At 56.0% G+C, this 19,553-nt stretch overlaps 1 protein-coding gene across 1 annotated transcript in view; it reads left to right on the forward strand.

Moving 5' to 3' along the window:
* Positions 1 to 1,689: 1,689 nt before the first annotated feature.
* The window catches only part of LOC112106328 (zinc finger CCCH domain-containing protein 18), a 111,268-nt gene continuing 93,404 nt past the window's right edge, over positions 1,690 to 19,553 (forward strand). The window contains exon 1 of the mRNA XM_026663649.2: positions 1,690 to 1,762. The gene's annotated coding sequence lies outside the window, so the exon portion shown is untranslated. The remainder of the gene's footprint in view (positions 1,763 to 19,553) is intronic.

Raw genomic sequence — 19,553 nt, forward strand, 5'->3', positions numbered from 1 at the left:
TGCAGAGGAAGGCGGAAAAAACAACAACCAGCGTCTCTGCCAATCTGACCCAGGGGGAATTCCTTCCTGACCCCAAATGTGGCGATCAGTTAGACCCTGAGCGTGTGGGTGAGACCCACCAGGCAGACACCTGGGAAAGAATTCTCTGTAGTAACTCAGAGCCCTCCCCAGCTAGTGTCCCAGCACCGGCCATTGGGAATTTTTATTCCTGGCAGTCGTGGATGGGCTGCATGCCCTTTCAGGCAGTTCCATCACACTATTCCCTCCATAAACTGATCAAGCTCAGTCTTAAAGCCAGTTTTGTTTTGCCACCGCTGCTCCCCTTGGAAGGCTGTTCCAGATTTGTGTGGCATGTAACCCTGGAACTAAAGGGAGTGTGTTCCCTGGACAGGAGGGATCGAGAGACTATAGCTATTCAGTCATGATTGCCAGATATCTGGTTTTATTTGGGAAAGTTACCGCCGGTTGGAAAACTTTGGGGCTCTGCGTTTTGTCACCAACCAAGTTAAACCCGTGGTCGCTCTGTCCTCTTCCTGGCTAGGTGCTGGCTGCTTGTGTAAAGTCCCTTCCCCCGTGCCTCAGTTTCCCCATCAGTGAAATGGGGGAAATGAGTCCTCCTCAGGACAGCCTGGGCGGTAGGGAAATGGTTTCGTGCTGGGGAAGCTGTCCCAGATCCTGTGCTGGAAGGCGCTAGAGAAGGGCATGAGGTTATGAGCACTGGCAGCCAGCAGGCACAGGAAACGTGCCAGGTGAAGCTGCCCAAGGGCTTACCGGGGCAGCACGTGGACCTAGCGCTGCCTCACGCCCTGCAGGAGATAAGCCAGCTTTGTCCTGCTGTGACAGGACATGCAAAACCTGGCCCAAGAACTGGGGTGGGGCACCGGCTTTTCTGCTAAAAGCTACATAGCTTTGGAGGCGCCAGGCCAGGGTGACTTGTGGCCGGACAGCAAGGCCTTGAGCAACGTGCTGGGTGGGACATGCGGGTCAGAAAGCTACGGGGCCAAGCGCTGCTGCAGGCCCACTCGTTGCCAGTGGCAGGCAACCTGGGATTTGTGCATTCTCTGGCACCAGCCGGGCGACAGCCCCAGACACCTGTCTGGGATAACACCAGCGGGCACTGCGGTGAGCTGGCGTTTGGGCAGAAATGGGGGAAGAATGCTGCAGCTAGTGAGTCGACAGCTATCTCCCCCTCCAGTGTATCTTGCCAACAGTCAGGGGCTGGTCTCCACAGGGGGGAGGCGATCAGAAAGCTTGTAGCCGTGCCCAAGCTTGGTGTGGCAGGAGCGCCTTCATCCCAAGGCACTGGGGCTGCCCAGCTAGATGCAGAACCCTGAGCTTGGAATGTGTTTGCACCCATGGGTGTCCACACAGCCCGGACTGGGCTCAGCAGAAAGCACGGGGTGGGCTCTCTTGGGAGCACCCTCACCTTCCGGAGACAAGGTCAGGATTTGGAAGGGGCTCTCTCCCAGGGGTAAGAATAATGCCCGGCTTTTATCTAGTGCTTTAATCGGTAGCTGGCAACGCTTTGTCAGCATCGTTCGCCCCATTTTAGAGACACTAACCGAAGGTAAAGAGCAGCGGACCCTATCTTGGGGTGCACCTCAAAGGTTTGTGCTGGTACATTTGCAGGGCAAAGAGGACACCCCGGCATCCTTCACCTCGCAAGTAACCGGACAGTGAGTTTGCGTCCTGAAAAGGGCCCGATTGAAAACGCTGGAGAGAACTTTGGGTGAGGCGCTCCTTTAGTGACCTGCTAGTGTAGGTGAGTCTCGACAAAGCAGGGTACGACTGTGTGCTGCATGTAACCAGCCGAGTCCCATCTGGGTGCTCGCGATCCCTCCGAGCTCTTGGTGCTGTATCCAAATGCTGTGTTTGGCCAAGCTGTGTTCCAAGGGACGGCTACTAGGCAGGACCAGCCGGCCGGGTGATTCTGGGAGTCCAGGGAACGCTCGGAGGACTTGGGGGAGGGGGGGTTGGTATGTGCCTAGTGCTACCAGTACAGCGAGAGCGAGGTCTGCGGAGGGCAGGGCTCATGCTGCCAGAGGCTGGTGGTTTCAGGGAGTTGATCTGCAGCAGGCCCGGACAAGACTTCCTCACACTAAGGCCAGGTGGTGGTGAGGTGCCTCCTAACACGGGGCGCCCCGGGAAGCGTCTCTCGCACCCACACACTTAGTCTGGGGATGCCCGGCTCTGGGGGGCGGTGGTGGGAGCAGTGTGCGCAGAGCTCAGGGCGGGGTTTCGATTTCAAATCCCCTGGAGTTCGGGGGATGCTGGATCAGGGCTATCCCTTTGGGTGGAATTCAGCCCTGGGATCAGGGACCTGCACCAGAGCTATGTACCAGGTAAGTCCACCTCTTATGCAGACCTTCTGTAATATCCACCTTCGCCTCTAAGCTCTTGGGGGCAGGACCCATACCTTCATCATCCCATGTTTGTGCAACGCTGAGCACAATGTAGCTTGGATCCTGAAGGGGTGGCAGAAGTGGGGGGGGGGGTTAGGAGGATCCTCTGGGTCCCGTTGTAATACAAACCCTTCGTCATCCCAATCCTCGCTAGCACCAGCCTCCTGTGCTGTCAGGGCCGGCTCCAGGGTTTCGCCCCAAGCAGCCCAAAAAAAACCCCAAAAAACCCGCGATCGCGGTCTGCGGCGGCAATTCGGCGGGAGGTCTTTCGCTCCGAGCCGGAGTGAGGGACCGTCTGCCGAATAGCTGGACGTGCCGTCCCTCTCCGTAGTGGCCGCCCCAAGCACCTGCTTGACAAGCTGGTGCCTGGAGCCGGCCCTGTGTGCTGTGACCGATGCAGCTTGCCACTGGAAATGAGAAATTGCACTGGGAACATTCACTAAACCCTAATCGTTTTTCTTAAGCCCTCTATCTGAATTCCCGTTACAAGCTTGAAATTGGCCACAGATTGCCATGAGGTGGCCTACAGGCTAGGAGAGGAGATTTGTGCAGCCCAGCGAAGTCTCTGTTGGCGAACGGCGGAATAATCTCCAGAGATGAAGGGAGCGATAGGGCCTGGAGCTGCGCAGGAAGCTGTGCTGCCAATTAGCTCCTTCCCCTGGAAGCTTGGGGGAGGAGGAGGTGGGGTGGGAAAGAGCCTTACAGGAGATAAACCTTAATTCAGCCGAGAGGCTTAGCGATTTAAACAGGAGCTGGCATACTGTTTCCTTTGGAGCAGGATGCGTTGAGGCACTGTCCGCTAGGATGTGACGAGAGCCGGGAGATTAACCTGCCTGCACAAAGATGAAATTAAGCCCTCCTGTCTCTGACGCTCGTGTTGGCATGTTATGGCCTCAGGGTTAGGGTTGCCAACTTTCTAACTGCCGAAAACCAAACACCCCTGTCCTGCCCCTTCTCCAAGGCCCTGCCCCCTGCTCACTCTCCCCCACCCTCGCTCATTTTAACCGGGCTGGGAGAGGGGGTTAGGGAGCGGGAGGGGGTGTGGGCTCTGGCTGGGGGTGGGAGCTCTGGGGAGGGGCTGGGGATGAGGGCTTGGGGTTCAGGAGGGGGCTCTGGGCTGGGGGGTGTGGCTGAGGTGTTTGGAGTGTGGGAGGGGGCTCTGGGCTGAGGCAGGGGGTTGGGGTGTGGGAGGGGCATATGGGTTCTGGGCTGGGGCCAGAAATGAGGCGTTCAGGGTACAGGCGGGGATTCTGGGCTAGGGCAGGGGGTGAGGGGTGCAGGAGGGGGTGAGGGCTCCGGCTGAGGTTGCGGGCTCTGGGGTGGGGCTGGGGGGGGTTGGGTGCAGGAGGGGGCTCTGGGCTGCAACCGAGGGATTCGGGGTGTGGGAGGGGGTTCCGAGCTGGGGCAGGGGGTTGGGGCACGGGAGGGGGTTCGGGTGCAGGCTCCAGGCAGTGCTGACCTCAGACTCCTAGGTGCAGGGGCAGCCAGGAGGGCTCCGCGTGCTGCCCCGTCCTGCAGGCACCACCCCACAGCTCCTATTGGCTGCAATTCCCAGCCACTGGGAGCTACAGAGCTAGTGCTTGGGGCAGCGCCTGCAGGCAGGGGCAGTGCACAGAGCCCCCCTGGCACCCCTCCACCTAGGGGCTGGACATGCTGGCTGCTTCCCGGGAGCTGCACAGAGCCAGGCAGGGAGCTTGCTAGCCCAGCTGCGCCGCCAACCAGACTTTTAAAGGCCTGGTCAGCAATGCTGACCAGAACCACCTGGGTCCCTTTTTGACCAGGTGTTCCAGTCAAAAAATGCACCCCTGGCCACCCTACTCAGAGTCTGAGCATGGCCCCGTCAGGCCTGCTTTACCTAAGGCAGAGCCTGGGGGGAAGCCTCCACGCTAGGGAGCTAGCAGGCTCAGCTCTCCCTGTGAGCACTGGCTCATACAGGTTTGTTTTCAATCTAACCTCCTTGGCACCCAGCTGGGTCTTCTTCCCCTCCAGATCCTTTGCCACTTCCGGTGGCTTCAGGAAACCGTGTAGGGAGTTCTGGCTGTTCCCTAGCTAGCCAGGCAGACTGCATCTGCTCCCTTTCGCTTGTTGCTGGCAGGAGGCTAAAGATCTCTAACCCAGCTACCAGTGTGTCCACACGGACTCTGGCGAGACCTCCTATGCAGAGAAGGGAGGGTCCCGAATCTAAACTCTGGGTCTGGCCTACGCTGGGAAAGTTTGAATTCTGAGCCAGCTCCGAACTTCATCTCTCCTTTAGATGTAAGCAAGGTCTGAATGAGCTCTCCCCTGACATCTAGTGGTGAGCCAGGGGGAAAGACTTCAGGAGCAGAGTGTGTTTGCATAGACACGCCTACTCTGCCTAGGTGCGCAGCAGGTGGAGCTGCTGCTTTGGCAAAATGATCAATTTTGGCTGGTTGTGGGTTACAAATCACTGGTATTTGAGTGAAGGGGTGTATGACATGTTGTTATCTTGATTGTAGGAGTCAAGGGCAGCAGAACTGTGCTTGGCATGCCCTGAGTAAGCGGGTCACCCTCAGCTGAACCTCACTTGCTAAGCAATGGGTAGGGATGCCAACACATAGTGAGGTGGACTCTGTCTAAAGAGTCCTAGCTGCCACTTGAACTACCCCTCTCCACCATTTAACGATGGAGTTGATTAGGCTTAGCTGAGTGTCTGTGTTTCCAGGTGGTGATCCCCAGAACTGATAGGGCTGCTGCACAGGTGTGAGGCCTAAGCTTTAGACCTTGTGTGGTGACAGTGGAAGCTACTAGACTGCACTGGCTGTGGGGCTGAAATCGCTGAGGGCTGGGTTCAGAACCTCAGAACGTGATGTCGCAGGAGCAGCAGTGTGGGGGCGGTGGCAGCAGAGACATCAGCAGGTATGAGTCAGCTGCAGAGACATTGATGCCCCTTCCCAGGGGGGAGGTGAGCCCCATGAACGCACCTCTGAGCTCTGGGTCTTCGCTAACCCGTGAGTGAGGTACAGTGGAGGGAGAAGGGAATGTTAAAGGGACATGTGTTCATTGGACTTTCTCACCACAAGGTAGGAAACTGAGGCAAAGCATGCTGGCCAACACACTGTGGGGTTCGGTTTGCTTATAGTCACATGGTTGTGGTATTTTCCCAAATGAATGCTGGGTTCCTTCTCCCCTTTAATAAAAGTTTTTTATACCCAGACTCAGCACTTGCGCATAACGTGACCCGATATAACGCAGTAAAGCAGCGCTCCGGGGGGGGGGGGCTGCACACTCCGGCGGATCAAAGCACGTTCGATATAATGCGGTTTCACCTATAACGCGGTAAGATTTTTTGGCTCCCGAGGGCAGCGTTATATCGAGGTAGAGGTGTATTGCCTTTTAGAGGCACCGTGGGGCCAGTGTTTAATTTTCCCAGATTACTGGGTAGGGGCTCGGCCTCGTTCTATCTTCTGTTGTTAAGAGGAACCCTTAAACACCGAACCGGGCCCTTGTTGCTGCCGACTCCAGGTAGCAGAAGGATTAAGAGAGACAATTCCACCGTTCAATGCGATCCTTTCTGACCCTTACTACTTCTACAAGAGCTGAAGGGCTAAACTCCCCTGATTATTCCTCAGCCTGGGGCAATTAAAGGGCTGTGGTGATGTCTAGGCCTTGCTCTGGTGGATCCCACCTTCCCTGACAAGGGGAGAAGCAGTGTAGCCGTTCCCTCTCCCAGCAAAAAGTACTGCTCCCACCGCCGCCTTAGAAACCTAGGCCTGTTTATTTTTTAAGCAACCCCCAGAAAAGCTCATTCTCCAGCCCCCGCCCACAATCTGCTGCAGAGAGGAATTTTGATGGGTATTTTGTGAGACGATATTCATTATTCAGTCTTTTTTTAAAAGGGCTCGCTGAGTTTTTAGCGGACCTAAATCATTTCGGCTACACTAACCAAGATGAAATAGCTTTATAAACGTCCAATTAAAAGAGAGTCTCTGTGAATGCAGAATGGAAAATTGCGCTGAATGGGAGAATCCATCCTCATTTTATTCTGATCCGAAGGCGGCATAAATCGGTGATTTCTGGCCTCACTCGGAGTTTACTGAGTAAATGATGTCTGGAGAAAATAAATCTCCCCTCGTGCCCTCTATGAAGGGAGAAATTGCACACTGGCTGAGACAATTAAATTGGCTGAGGAGTCACTGGAATGAAACCTACGCGGATGTCTGCCGTGCAGTTCTCCTCAGCTCCTACAGAATGGGGTGGAGAGGGGCTGGAACGCTCGGGGGTTACAGCATCGCATGCCTGAGGTATGGCAGAGGTGGTGGAGTGGTAGATTGGGGGTGTCCCAGGAGTTTGGACATGAAAGGGGAACAATGTTCCAAGACTGTTAGTGCTCCAAGGCGGACAGGGGCCTTCACTATGGTTGGGGCCAGATTTTTAAAGATATTTGGGACCCCCCAAGCTGTCTCAGTCCCAAATCCTCCAGCTGTGGGGAGGATCCCCTATCCACCAGGATCCATTGGGAGCAGGGTGCCTGGGGGGTGATACGCATGTCGCTGCAGCCTGCTCTCAGATGTACAGAGGATTCCAGGCACCCTCTTTAGTCAAGTCATCCCCAGGTTCCTTGGCAGTGGCTAAAGACGGGCAGCTCTACCACCTGTGGGATGAAGGACGTGGCTGTGACTACTTTAGAGATGGACCATGTTGCCAAGCCCAGCCTGTGCTGCTCACGGGGTTTGGTTCAGCCCATTCTAGAGAGAAGGGGCAGCTCTGCTGCTTGGAACTGGCTTGGAGATTTTCTACGGTTCAGGGATGTTTGGCTCAGATACCCCTGAAGCACGTGTGTGCGGGCAATAGATATTTCTATGCAAGGGAGGACCTTTTCCCGGAAAGATGGTTAGAATCCTTTTGATCATCTTTCCATGTCACTTATAAACTGTTTTCAAGGCCAGGCAGATGTTTTTCCCTGATCGCCTTTCTCCTAAATGTTTGACACTTAGGTGCCTAATCCAAAATGCCAGGTTAGCCGCTGTTACAACCCCTGGGCACAACACGATCAATGGAGACCCGCTAAGAAGCCAGGCAGCGATTGTGCATTCTCCGGGGGGAGGGGGAAGCACCAGCCTCTGCCAGAAAGCCCATACATCAGTTGTTTTTCTCTTGTAAATGTCGTCTCATCTACCAGATGTCATTTAAATTTTTATTTAGCATTGATTTATGGCTCAAAAGGACAGGAGGAGGTTTAAATTAAAAACACCGCGTGCTGCGGTAACCTCAAAGGACCAGATGGGAAAGGTTTTAAAAATCTAATTTTGCTTTTTGTTCCCCAATACTGTGTATTACTCTCTTGCCCTTCACTCAGATGGGGCATTATCCTCAAGCTGGTCAGTTTCATAATCATTTCTGGTTCTTGTGCCCCTGCCCCTGCCCCTTCTCACACCCACACAGCGGGTCCAGCACCTGGGGACACCACCCCTACAAAGCAGGGGCCATGGTTTGCCCCTCAATGGGTCTGATCCTTAGTTACGCCCAGGGCCAACTTTACCCAAGCAGCCTGTGATTTGAGTGCCTCTGATTCTGGGGCCTGATCACCAGAGGGCCCGTGTGTCCACAGCTCACGTCCACCTGAGTGAGGATCAAGTGGAGGGACTGCAGGATTTGCAGTCAGCTGCTGTACCGCTTCGGGGTGCAACCCAGACCAGTGAGAGGTGGTCACCGCTTGTCCTGTAACCCGATGCTCTCAGCCAGCATACAAGCATGCAGTGAGCATCTGTGTCTCTATGCCTAAGTCAGCAGCTCTGATGCCAGCTGCCTGTTTGACCACGCCAGGCCCACGCTCCGCTCTCAGCCAGCCTTGGTTACTACTAGCCAAGGGACCACAAAGCAGCCCCGCATTTCCCCCAAACTGTCTGCCCTGAAAAATCCAGCCCTCTCCTGGGACACGCAGGAGTAATAAGGGCCGTTGCTCCTTTGCAGAGACAGAAGCACGGGAGCTTGTTGCGTGAACCCGAGATGATGATCACTTTGGGTCACGTTCCATTCTGGGGTGATTTAGAATAAAAGTCAACCAAGTTTATTTAACCAGCCCGAGAGAGGTGTTAAGTGAGGTCCAGCATAAGGGGTAAAGCCAGAAATCAAGTCAGCAAACAAAAGTGAAATATGCTTTCTAGGGGCTAAGACTTAACTCAGCACGCTCCAGCCTTGCTTCAAGGTAGGGTTCTTCCCAGCCATGGCTGAATTTCTCTCAGTCAGGACCTTCCACGGAAGCACAAGGGGCTGGTTCTCCTTGTCTGCCTAGCTGGAAGATCTTTGCCTAAGCAGGTTTCTCGTCTATATTCAGTTCCCAGAGACTGCAAGCCTCCTTGGTTCAAGGACCCATCTGTCTCAGCTTGCGAGAGCTCCAGCCCCTTGTCTGTCCAGTGGTGGATGACACAGTGGCTTCTTCTCTCTCCTTGTATCATCCCAAATTCACTGATTTGTCCCTAGACTTGGGGTGACCTTGTGACCAACTGGGACTGTTCTTAATGTGGTCTTTGAATGCTGACAGGGGAGTGTGGCTAGGATAGTCTGCATTGGGGGATGGGAGACTGACCGAGGGAAGCTACCTGAGCATGTAACATGAGAACCCAGGAAGGGGTTAGAGGCCAGGCGACCCCTTTGCCCGGGAAACTGAACAAAGGCTGTGGGAGGGGTCGCTGAAGGGGAAGTTTCAGGAGCTGGCTGGTGGAAATGGCTGGGAGGCAGACAGGGCTCTGACCTCCCAAGGGGGCTGTGGGGCCAAGATGGACCTAACTGGGGGGGATCCTGTTGTCTGTGCCTGCAAGACCTGTCTTGGACTGTTGTCCTGTCATCTAAATAAACCTCCTGCTTTACTGGTTGGTTAAGAGTCATGGTGAATCGCAAAAAGCCGGGGGTTCAGGGCCTTGTGCCCCCCCCACACTCCGTGACAGACCTCATGCTGTTCTTCCCTGCGTGGGGACTTCCCATCCCTCTGTTGATTCACATGTAAATGGGGCTTCCCTTGGTTTTGGTCACACCTTGCTTAATTTCACTGGAGACAGGTAGTCGGCCCCCCTCCCAAGCCACCAAATGCTGTATAAAAGCTGTAGCAATTTGCCTTGCCCTCTTAGTCCCCCTGCTACCCCCCTCCCTGTTTCTGGGAGGGAAGGGAATTCTCATTGCAGGAATAATTGTGTCAGCAGTTAGAAGGGGCTGGGGGGCGGGGTTGTGAACAACCAGTGTTTGCACTGGTTCAAAGTGCCCTAGGCTGAAGAGCCGGGAGGCCGTGATGAGACCATTTGAAAGCAGTGGTCCCATAGGAAATCCGTATGGCTGCCGACAGAGGGTCGGGAGCATGGCTCCGGCTGCAGAGCTACAACACTGCACCAGTTTGGCCGAGCCAGACGGTGCTGTGACCTGGGGCCCAGGGAGCCTGTTCCTGAACAGTGGAGTGCAGGGGAATCCCCGGAAAATTTGATTTCTGGTGGTACCAGCTGATGCACTGTGTGAGTAAACGAGAGGGCAGATTCCCTGGCCAACGGAGACCTGGGGTCACTGCAGGAGAGTGGGAGGGATGAGCAGGGACCACACAGCAGGGTCCCTGCGGGGGGGATGGGACCAGAATTCCCCCTGCCCCAAGAAATATCTACTTGACAGCACTGGTCAGTCTCCTCTAGGGTTAGGTACCTCGTATCCAGAAGTGCCCCATAAACCTGTAATGACATAGCCAATTACTGTGTGTTAATAAGGCCAGGTGTGCTCTGATCTGTTTCTGCTAATTAAAAAAACAAGAGCTGGTATTTCTGTCTTTTCCTTGAGATTCCTTATGAAGCTGCTGCTCGCCGGTAGCGCAGCTCTGCTAATGGCCACGGCCGCGGCGCCAGCCTTTGATCCTGGCAGCCGAGAGAGGCAGGGGTGGAGTGGGCGCTCCGGCTCCTGGAGGACGGAGAGCGAGCGTAATTAGAACTCGCTACAAAGCAGAGAGAACTAGGGACAGGGGCCTCTTCCCGCTTCCACTTGATTATTTGGGAAATGGGTCTGGGGGAAAGCAGGAGCTGGTGTAACCGGGGATGTCATCACTTATATAGGGCCTCTCCGCCAGCGCTGCCCATTACCCTGATCTATTAGTCCAGTTCGGGCTTTGGTGACCCCTCCGTGGCTAGCTTGGATTTCTCTGCTGTCACCACAGCGTGCACCGCGGTCACTCAGAACGTCATGGCAGCACTGGGGCCCGAGCCCGGCAGCTGCCCCTTCACCCCCACACTGCAGTGATGGCGGCGGCAGCAGGATCAGGGTCATGCCTGGCAAATGTCCCTGTATTATTGTAGGTCCCTCCTCCACCCCCTCCCCTCTTGCTACCTAAACAAAGGTGAAAGTTACAAGGCAGCAAATATCTGATCACTGGTTTGGCGGGGGAAATCCCTCTGCCACCCAGACGCAAAGGGCAGGACGTTGAAGAGCCATTGGACAGGTTCCTGGATGCTCCGGCTGCTGCAGGGCCGGTATTTTACCCCGACTCAGATGCCCCCTGCTGGAGAAGTCAGAGATGGGCCTGAGTCAAACACCCCAGAGCGTGGGCCCCGGAATCTGGCTCCGAATTTCATTGCGTGAGGCCGTCTCCGCTCAATACTGAGGGCCAGGAACCATCTGAGCTGTGCACGGTGTGTCTAAGTGAACTCCGGGGCCTTATCTAATCCTTGTCTAGCCCCAAACCCACTCCTGGCGGCTCTTCCCCTCCCCAGCAGCACTCGGCTGCCTGAGGACAGAACAAAACCCTTTCAGGGGTTTTCCAGCAGGCCTGACAAAACCTTGGGAGGCTGAATGGTCCAGCTGGGGGGTCCCTTTGCACTGCCCCCATGGGGCCTGTCCATAGCTCTGGAGCCAAGAGATTGTCTTGTGACAGCCGTGTTCTCTCTGTCACTCTCCCGATGCTTGTGGGGGCGGGTCTCTTCCTGCAGGAGGCCGGGGAGACCCAGCTGGGGTTGGGGCGAGCCAGGTGATGGCTTGGGTTGGATTTGCCTCCCGAGGAGGTGCAGGGGATGGGGGGAGGCTCAGACTTTGCCTGCAGGAAGCAGCCACCAACGCAGAGGACTAACCTGTGAGTGGCTCATCACCTGCTGCGCTGCCCCGGCCGTCCAGTGAGATCGATGGACAGTTGGGAGGTACCAGGTGCGCAGAGTGCACTGGCCGGTGCACCCCACCTGGGCAGGGCTGGGACGTTCCAGAGCCGCTGGGCAGATTATAAAAGAAAGGAGCGGACCTGAAACCCACCACCAAGGGGGCATCGGTGAGGCCCTGCCAGCCAGCCAGCAGCCTGGGTTTTCATGTTGATGTAGCTCGTGCTCCAGCTGCCAAGTGATGGCCTGACAGCAGAGTGTAGCTGGGGGGGGGGGGGTCCTTTGAAGTGAACAGAGGCGGAAGTTGCGCCCCACACAACTGGGCTCTTGATGAGTCAGTGCTGGGGCCGCCGGGTAACTGCAGGAGACAGCAGCGTCGTTGGAGTACCCAAGCACCTACCCCAAAATCTGCCCCGCCCTGGGTCTGGCCGAGGGCATCCTTCCCTCTGGCTGGCCCTGCAGGGTCTGGAGCGGTTGTTGGAAAACCATATAAGGGGCTGGCTTCTCCCGGGGCAGAGGGAGTTGTCCCTGCTCCTACCCCTGGCCAGCCTGCAGAGTGAGCTAGGAACTTGGGCCAGGCCTGGCATCCCCAGAGCTCACTAACTCGCTCAGGTTATGTGGCACCATTTAACACACCGCTCCCTCCCTAGCCCTGTGCCCCCCACCTCCCCGCCACCCCCATCTGATGCCTCTCCCAGAAGCAGCTGGTACCTGCTCTCCTTGACGGCTCAGACTCCACAGGCCTCTCCCCCTCCACCTGTCTCCCGTCCATTAATCTTCCTTTCCCGTTCCTTTCCCTCGCCTTGGCTGGCGTCTGACAGCTCTGGGCTGAGAGACTCGCCAGGAATCGCTGGCGCTTTGCGGCTCGCTGAAGCTCCGGATGAAGACGCCGGCTCCCTGGCTGCAGCCTGTCAGGTTCGGAAGCTACAGGTTGTCTCAACCACGCGCATGGAGAAGAGAGGCGAGGCGGAAAACGAGAGATGGGGGGGATGGAGGAGATGGTGGGCAGGGCCCCCCCACCCTGCACCCCTGGCTGCACCTGCCTCCTGAGCATCCTGTTTGCTGCCCTCTGAGACATGGTCTATTTAATATGTTCAGCAGCCCCCAGCCCACTGGGCCCAAAGGCTTCTGCCATCTGCTTACGTCTGTTCCAGGGTAGGAAGGATGGCCCAATGGTTAGAGCCCTCGCCTGGAACCTGGGAGACCTGTGTTCAAGTCTCTGTTCTCCCACAGATTCCTCAGGGGAGTTGCCCTGTGCCTCAGTTTCCCATCTATACACTCGGCATAATAGCCCTGCCCTGCCGCCCAGGGGGGGTGGCGAGGAAAAATGGCCACCTCTGGAGTGAGTGTCAGGCCTGTGGGAAGGGGCAAGCTCGCTCAGCTGTGGCTGGCTGCAGGGCCGGCTCTAACTTTTTTGCCGCCCCAAGCAGCAAAAAAAAGCACCGCCCCTCTGTAACTGCCCCGCCCCGCCGAAAAACCCCCCCCCCGAGGGCCCCCCCGCCGAACCCCCCCCCCCCCGCCGAGCGCCACGCTGCCCCCCGCCACCCCAAGATTGGCCGCCCCTTACCAGGTGCCGCCCCAAGCATATGCTTGGTTGGTTGGTGCCTGGAGCCGGCCCTGGCTGGCTGGCAAGGAAGGTCTGTGGGGCAGAGCCCTGGGAAGCGAGTGAAGAGATGCGCACCCCACGCTCATCCTTTGGCCAGTCGCCGCTTTCTCTCCCTCCAGCGCTGGCTCGGTTTGACCAGACGCCTTGAGGGGCAGATGAGTAAGCGGGTGAGGGGGGCCTATTCCTGGTTTAACCTGCTATAACCCAGCTCCCCACACTCCACCCCCTGCCCCGCCCTGCGTTGTACCTGGAAAGAGGCGATAGGAACAGCAGGGCCCACGCGCCAGGCCTCTGGGAGCTGCAGCGTGGCCGCCTGTGACAAGCAGGGTTTAATAAACCCGACACATTGCTCGACTAACAAAGCGGGGAAGGTAGAGTCATAAACCGAACCACCCTGGCAACCACAATTGCTTTGCAGTTCCCCAATAGCTAATTAGGGACCTAATGAGGGGGAGAGTGGAGGAACCTGCCAGCGGTTCCCCCAGGGAAGGTGGGGGAGGCAGGGCCGTGGTGCTGAGGCAGCACCTGCAGCCTGGGTGGCCCAGACTGAACTCTGGCACATTCTGCGACCACCTATGACTGGATGCTGCTTTCGCTGCTCCCTCCACTGGCCCTGGCTGCTAGGGCAGAGCCTGCAGCTTCCCTCCACCCTGCTGCTTCGGGCCCTTTGCACGACCTGTTCAAGGTTCTTCGTTTCCTCCCCAAGCCCCACAGAGGGAAGGCCTCTGGATCTCCCTTCCCTGAGCCCGATTCTCCTCTCGGGCCAGTGGGAGTCGGCGTAACTCGGCTGCGGTCAATGGTGTTACAGTGGCAAAGGCAAGGGGAGGGAGGAGAAGCAGCTCTTCATTCTCCTCTGGCAACTGGCAGGTGCTGATCTCCAGGGTTCCAGCCTCACCCTCCTTACATGGGAATGGCCAGGCTGGGGCAGCCCAAGGGTTCCCCTAGCCCAGTGCCAGCCACCTAGGGAATGAACAGAATGGGGCAATTTATTGAGTGATCCATCCCTTGTTGTCCACTCCCAGCTTCTGGGTTAGGGACACCCAGAGCATGGGGTTGTGTCCCTGACCATCTTGGCTACCAGCCATTGATGGACCTAAGTTCATAGAGGATATCTAATTCTTTCTTGAACCCAGTTATAGTTTTGGCCTTCACAACATCCCCTGGCAAGGAGTTCCACAGGTTCACTGTGCGTTTTGTGAAGAGGTACTGCCTTTTGTCTGTTTTAAACCAGCTGCCTGTTAATTTCATTGGGTGACCCCTGTTTTTTGTGTTATGTGAAGTAGTAAATAACACTTCCTTATTCACTTTCTCCACACCAATCATGATTACATAGACCTCTGTCATATCCCCCCTTAGTCGTCTCTTTTCTGAGCTAACAGTCCCAGCCTTTTTCATCTCTCCTCCTATGGAAGCTGTTCCAGACACCGCATCACTTTTGTTGCCCTTCTCTGTACCTTTTTCCACTCTAGTATCTGTTTTGAGATAGGGCGACTAGAACTGCACGCTGCATTCCAGGTGTGGGCAGACCAAGGATCTATATAGTGGCATTCTGATACTTCCTGTGTTCTCTCTCCCTGGACGCGGGGGCTGCTTTGCTGCCTCATGGGTGCTCAGAGCTTGCCAAGCGCTGCAGGGAAACGAGATAGTAAAACATGGGCTGAACTGGGAGCACCCAGGTTGTTTCCAAATTGCCTTTAGTGAATCAATCTCTCTCTCACACACACACACACCCCTCCTGCCCTCCCTCCCTCTCTGGGTGCTGGCATCTTACAGGAGGCTGAGAAAGGGAAATCCTGCCTTGTGGTGGGGAACAGATCCTCCTTGGGAATGGGGGTGGCTCAGAGAGGGAGATTTTCACGTGCCCCGTGCTGGGGCTGTGTTGACTGACAGTCCCAGCTAGACAACGGGTCCTTGGCATATGGGAAACGAGTCACGCTGAGTCCAGGTCCTAGCTGACAGATGCCCTCCACTGGCAAGAAACACAACCCCTCTTCACCCCCTCCTTGGCTTCCTGGCCAAGGGCATGCAGGCTGAGTTACCCTCCCCTATCCAGGTCGCTGCTGTGGGCAGGGCCTGCCATGCCCCTTAGGGCTGGCCCGTGGAGGAGCTGGCTCAGATACTTGCTCCTGGGCAGACAGGATTTTCTCCCCCAGGCGGTCGCATGGAGCAAGAGTAGCCATCGGCCCCTGCAGGGCTCTGGCCCTGTCTAGATCCAACACGCTCTGATGAGCAACGTGTTGCGTTCATAACTAGGGCGGTTGTCCTAAGGGCAGAGAGCGAGCAGGGGAAGAGAGGAGGTCGCCGAGTCTATTCATGAAAAAGACAATGCGAGAGGAAAGAGCGACTCGGCTCGCAGCTTCTATTCACGCGCCTCACACTTCACTCCTCTGGAGCCTGGGGATAACGTTCACGCGCACTGCTGGTGTGTGACGCTGCAGGAGATCCTGTGCTAGCCGCCGGGGGAGGAGCGCAGGTTCTGGGCTGGCTGGGGCGTTAGAGGGAAGTGGCAGGTTTCTGCACAGGCCCCAGATGCTTTGAATAGGCCTCTACCATGGGGCGAGGGAAAAGGGGCTGAATTTTCAGCTCTCCCCCAGGCAATGTGGCTGTGGGCTTGGAATTCACATTTATAGATACTGCAGTGACCTGGCAATTGCCTGCCACTCCCTCAGTTGGATGAGATCAGTGCTCAGCTGTGTGCTAGACCCTGTACTGCTAACAACAGATGGAGATTCTCCTTCAGCCACTGCTGGAGTCCTTAAAAAAGAGCTGGAACACAGGGCTGTCGGAGGGAGCAGAGGACACTGAGAGGATGATAGGGGGAGCTGGTGAAGGCCCAGGAGAGCAGGCAGTGATTTGCCCCAGAGCCCATCCCATCCCCGCCTCTCCCCACCTGTGCTCAGCTCCTGCTCCCTGCGGGGGGTGCCAATGTCTGGGAAGCCCTGCTACCCAGCTCCCCACATCACCTGGCTCCAGCAACGCCTCTGCCCCACATTCCCAACGGCTCCCCTGTCAGCTCCCACCTGCAGCGTCCCTGGCTCCCACCGCTGGCACCAGCAGCTTGGAGGACGTGGGGCAGAAAAGGGACTGGCAGAAGCCCTGAAACGCTGTTCCAGCTCCTAAAAGAAGCACTGGAACGGTGTAGGGGAGTGTTCTGGCACGACATGAGCGCAGCCTGTCGCCAGGGGGAAGGGGGCTGCGCCCTGGCAGATTTCTCTCTTCGCGGCTGTTGGAGCAGCCCTGGGAGGAGAATAGCGCAAGAGTAGGTTTGTCACTAGTCAGCTGACACCACTGCATGGATCTGCTTTGTGATGGGAAACGGGGCTGCTTTCGTGTGGGAAGGGAGTGTGTGTGTGACAGTGCAGAGGTGAATCTTCAAACTCAGCCCTTTGAGTAGCGAGACAAATTCAGCTGCATGAGGGAATGGGAGTTCCTGCGCTGTTAGGGATCGGAGCTCCCTGGCCTCTGCTGCTGGCTGACTGGTGGTGCTGGGGGCAGGACTCTGTTACCTTCCAACGCCTGAAAGCATTGGCACCCCTGTCACGTGACAGGGAAAGTGAGGCATGACTTGCCTAGGCCCTGAGAGGGAAACCGGGTCAAAGCGAGGGCTAGAATTCCTAGGGAACTGCCGGAGTGGCTCTGCCCTCTGGTCTGTCTAGTCCAGGATCCTGACTCCGACGGTGGCCTGTACCTGATGCTTCAATTCAGTGGGAGGGGCAAGATCCCCTGTACTGGGTATTATGGGATAAGCTGCCTGCCCCCCAAGAGCTAGTGGCTGGTTTAAGCCCTGAAGCAGGAGGGTTAGCTCCTTTCCCAAGCACTCGGTTTGTTCAAAATCTGTAGTATTGCCCCTCGGCTGTTCTTGCTGTCCAGTCCTTTTTTTAAATCCCACTAACCTCTTGGCTTACAGGAAACCTTGTGGCAATGGGTTCCACAGGCTAATGAGGCCTTGTGCGCAAAAGTATTTCCTTTCTAGCCTCCTTAAACGTGCTACCCTTCCCTGTCATTGAACGTCCCCCGGGTCTCGTGTTGAGAAGCTCTTCCTGGCTCCAGTAAAACTCGCCTCTTCCCTTCAGTCCTTTTGGCCTCTCTAGCTAAGCAGGTTCAATGAGCATCTCTCATCCATTTCCAGCGTGTGAAGAGAAGGCTAGGACTGGCCCAGATCACAGTCTGGGCTCCTAACCCCCATGCAGTTTGCAGGGGCGGAGGGAGGTGTTGGAGTCTCAAAGCAGCTCAAATACTGCAGACGTTTTGTACATCTCTATAATGGGCCCAGCCAGAACCGCCCTGTGCTGGGGGCTGCTCATCGCTCCGTGTTCTAGGCCGTGAACAGATACATAACGAACAAGAGGGAGAGAATTTCCGAATGAACGATTTATTCTCCGAGAATGTTACAAGTAATTTACAACGGGAGGCCAATGCCTTCTGCTTCTGTGCTTGCTTTGCCCAGGTTTCTTAGCCTCCCGGAGCCACGGCTGGGGCTGAAACCCAAGATCTAGCTACCTTCCAGCATTTCCCCTCATCCAGCTAGTGCAGCCGTAGTGTTATTTATTCAGGACACCCCCCTCGCCAGAACCCAGCTCAGGGCTACGTCGCCCCAGCCCAGCCCCCACATGGAGCAATTCTCTGCTGTTCAGCGTGAAGGGGAGAAAGCCCCACAGCAGGCAGTTGTAGACTGAGTAAACTGGGATCTGCAACTAGCCAGCGGAGACCAGGCCTCGGGTTATACTCACCCCTACAATGGCTTCTCGGGGGGCCGAGCAAGCCGGTGAAAAACAGAAATACAAATACCCATAAACACAAAGGCTTGAAATACAAAGGGCCACAGGTTCTGCAAATCCAGGCGTGAATTAAAACAACAGCGACCTGGGTTTATGCTGAGCTACACAGACTCACGTGGATACAAACCTCAGCCCCTGGGTGGGGCAGTCCGGGGCTCTGTATTCATGCTGCAGGGGCTCTGGCCGTTGGAGGGCACAGCACATCCTGCTCGCAGGCCCGTGCTTTGGTCAGAAATAAATCTGGAGCTAGGCCAGGACCAGAGGATCTAGGAATTCTGCAGGGGTTTGAGATGGGGGCTGGTTCCCGATTTTGCAAGTGTTTATAATGGGCTGAACCAGAACTCTGGATCCAAATACGCCCGATCTTTGCATCCAGATTCAAAATTTGTGGCTGCAGCCCATGTCTAGTAAAACCAGATCAATAATACAGGCAGGCAGCATGTATGTGGGGGTAAAGTCTATCTAGTCTAGCTCCCCTTCCTTCCCCACTCGCGGGCCCAGGACAACTTAAACTCCGGTCCCAGCGTTAGCTGCCCTCGTCTCTCCCCAGTTCTCACCTCCGTTCCGAGGAGGGAGGGTACAGCTCTGCAAGCAGCACTTAGCTCCCCGGGACTGTTGGTAACCCCGGCTAAGAACAAACGGGCCAACGCTGCCCAAGTCGGCAACCTTTGGTCCTTAGATCTCTTAGACCTTAGATCTCTGGGGCAGGAGATTCTCCTTCTGGTGGCTTTGTCATCATTTAGGAGCCAGTGGAAATGATTCTCTAGTGCATTCATTGATCTGGAAAATGCCAGCATTCTAAGGGTATTTATTTCATAACAAGAGCCCCTCTCTCTTTTTATTCATTTCTGTGCAATGCTCAATGATCTCCTATGAGGCCCCGTGAAACCTGCAGCTGCCTTGCGGGGGTGTTGATGTTGGCTGCGACACATTGTCTGGTGAGCAGAGCCCTGGCTGGTAGGACACTGGGCTGTTTGCTGCCTTGTGATGTTATCCATAGCCAGTCTCTTTTTGAATCTTAAGTTCTTCACCTTAATGACTTCATGTGGCGGTGAGTTCCACAGTCATTGTGAGAAAGGGGATTTCCTTTTATCCGTTTTGAATTTCCCACCTTTCAGTTTCATTGAGTGTCTCCTTGTTTCTGTATTATGAGACAGGGAGAACAGAAATTCCCCATCTACCGCCTCTGGAGCACCGCTGCCAGTTTAACCGCCTGCTGTCTGTGGAGTTGTATGGATTTTTTTTTCCCCATCCAGTATCAGGGCTTCCTCCAAGGCTGGACACAGGAACCAAGCCCAACTGATGAGCTCAGAGAAGCAGTGGCACTCAGATTTGTATAGCTCTTCTGACAGTGCCTCAGCCTAGAGGTGCTGGCAAACCCTCGGGAAAACAAGAGCGTCTATTTCGGGATCTGTGATCCCTGCCTGGGGCTGGCTGCCTCACCGCCAGGCTGCAGGGGTGGGAACCAAGCCACGTCAGAGTGTCTAGGCACAAAGTGGGGGCTGGTTTGATCCCCCTGGATCACCTCCGTGCTGGCCCCCTCAGTCTCTCTGCGCCCTGGACTTTCCCTCACCCACATGTGCTCTGTGAGAGCCAGCGCTGGACATCGGATCTGGATTTTGAGTCCAGCATCCCCCAACCAGCCTCCCCTGTTCATGGGGCACGTCTATATACGGAGACGGGGGAGCCATGGAGC

Source organism: Terrapene carolina, unplaced genomic scaffold (genome assembly GCF_002925995.2).
Source record: "Terrapene carolina triunguis isolate 2854851 unplaced genomic scaffold, T_m_triunguis-2.0 Scaffold33891, whole genome shotgun sequence".
Classification (NCBI taxonomy): Eukaryota; Metazoa; Chordata; order Testudines; family Emydidae; genus Terrapene; species Terrapene triunguis.